Here is a 2,203-nt window from a genome sequence, read left to right as displayed (position 1 = left end):
AGAAAACAAGAGAATACATGAATTTAATAGGTGTTTACTAATCAGGGTTCAACGAAGCACTTCAAGTCCTCAATTCCAGAGAGAGAGAGAGAGAGAGAGAGAGAGAGGGACTACATGCTGGCCATGAGGTACTCGAGGTGGTACTCCAGGAGACTGGAGAGCTCAGTGACCAGAGACTCTCGGTTAAAATACCAGGCCAGCTGCTGCCCAAACATGTCATCTAGCAGAGCCATCAGCCCGCCCTGAAGGGAACACCACACAACACATAGAAAATGGCTCTGAGCTACTAGCTTATCAAGAGGAGAGAGACAATGAGAGTTACTCCCCCTAAAACGGCATTGAAACCCTGTTAACCAGGAACGAGTAAAGAGGAAGTAAACTAGTAATAAGGAAGAAAACAGGAAGTAAACTCTTGACTCTTACATTGAGCAGCAACAGGTATCTCTCAGCCTTTGGCTCAATGCTGGCAACAGTGGGCAGGAAGGAGTACAGGAGAGCGTACAGACGCTCCATGAACCCACCAGGTTGCTAAAGTAAACAGAGGAGGAGAGAAGAGAAATTGAAGTGAAATTGCTAATAGACAGACATCTAAACATTTACCAGCGAGATGCTACTTACCACCATCAGGGGATTTCTGAGCTGTCATCATCCGAAACAGCACCAGCTCAAAAAGGACATCTATCAGGTTAACATGATGGATCTAGGACAAGAAAACACGTTTGGAGAAAATAGGAATGATTTCAAATAGATCAGCTACTGTGCCGTATAAAAGACATGCATGTGGAAGAACTCAAAGTGAGACTTGAAAGAGTTAATTAACTCACATTTGCCTCAGCCAGCTCCCTCTCAATGTCAATCTGCTTGGAGGGGTCACTCAGGTAGTCCACAAAGTCGTTATAGGCACGGATGAATTCGGCCTCGTCCTATCATAAAGCAAAGAGCAGTGATGTTAGTGCACAGAACACATTTCACACCGAGGACGTTCTCTTTCCCTTGAAGGACAATGAGTTAGTGAGCTACCATCTGGTGGACCTGAACCAGTGCGCCCAGTAGGACCTTTCCCGCCACAAACAGATGGTTCCTACTCAGGGTGGAACCGAGCAGGGTCTAGAGAAGAGGGAAGAGTTAGGGTGAGACACCCATCTTACTCTAGGAGACAGACAGAACAGGAAGACACAGAGAGTCAAAGAAAAGTGGGTCCACTCACAGTAAAGGCCTGGCGCAGGGAGACGAGCCTCAGGCCGATGTCCTCCACTCTCTTGGTGGTAAGGTAGAGGCTGTGGAAGAGAGGGAATGGAGCATGTCAATGGGGGATAACAGCATTGTGACCACTATCCTTCAGCATCTGACAAGCTCAGACTATACACACATTTAGAGGGACTCACTTTAGCAGAGGAACCTCCCTCTCCTCAGGCAGCAGGTCCTCCTCCCAGCCCTACAATAACAGAACAATTATTCAACATCAGTGACCAATGTAATGACATGACAAACAATGGGTAAATCGAAGGATCTTAATGCTACTAGTCAATAGTATGTGTGTGTAACATCTGACCTCATAGCAGTTGTGGCCCTCAGGCTCTGGCTCAGTGAACTGCTGAGTGGTGGGCGTAGAGACGGAGGCAGCCTCCGACCACGCCGAGGAGGAGAGCAGCCCATCCAGCCCCATGTGGAGAGTGGCGTACACCACCGAGACATCAGTTTGCTGCTCAAAACACACACACACAACACACGTTAATAGAAAACAGACCATATCTAATGGAAAATGCCCTGTAATTTCTATTCTATATACATAGGAAATTGTTTATTTACCTGGTAGCAGCCATGCGTCACGGCCACAGACGTCTCGTGGCGGAGGTGAGACGCATACTGGGTCACCCTGCCAGCCACATACTGACAGAGATAAACGACATGTTAAGGCCAAACGGAATAAGTGAAGAAAATCTAATACTAATTCAGTAGTATTTACATCTTACCTGGATCCAAGAGATGGACTGCACCTTGGTGGCACAGTAGGGGATGCCCTCTGGACTAAGTCTGTGTGTCTCCTTGGAGATGGCCCACACCAGTTGAGTCTCCAGGCCTCGAACCCTACTCGCATGGTGCATCCTCACCACCACCTGCTGTGGAGTGAAACAACATCAACAAAACAACATCAGCCATCGCTGTAACATATTTCCATCAAGATCACATGACACTGACGATG

The 2,203-nt window shown here is 47.5% G+C and overlaps 1 long non-coding RNA gene across 1 annotated transcript; it reads right to left on the bottom strand.

The window, feature by feature from the left end:
- Positions 1 to 102: 102 nt before the first annotated feature.
- LOC123491496 lies at positions 103 to 629 on the bottom strand. The gene is made up of 3 exons (XR_006661343.1): positions 619 to 629; positions 424 to 528; positions 103 to 242 (listed from the first exon to the last, which is right to left on the bottom strand). It is a non-coding gene; the product is annotated as an uncharacterized LOC123491496 (long non-coding RNA).
- Positions 630 to 2,203: the final 1,574 nt, after the last annotated feature.

This window comes from Coregonus clupeaformis, chromosome 8, assembly GCF_020615455.1.
Source record: "Coregonus clupeaformis isolate EN_2021a chromosome 8, ASM2061545v1, whole genome shotgun sequence".
NCBI classification, from domain to species: Eukaryota; Metazoa; Chordata; class Actinopteri; order Salmoniformes; family Salmonidae; genus Coregonus; species Coregonus clupeaformis.
Note: the sequence above shows the minus strand (reverse complement) of the source record. Positions and strands in the feature narration are given on the sequence as shown.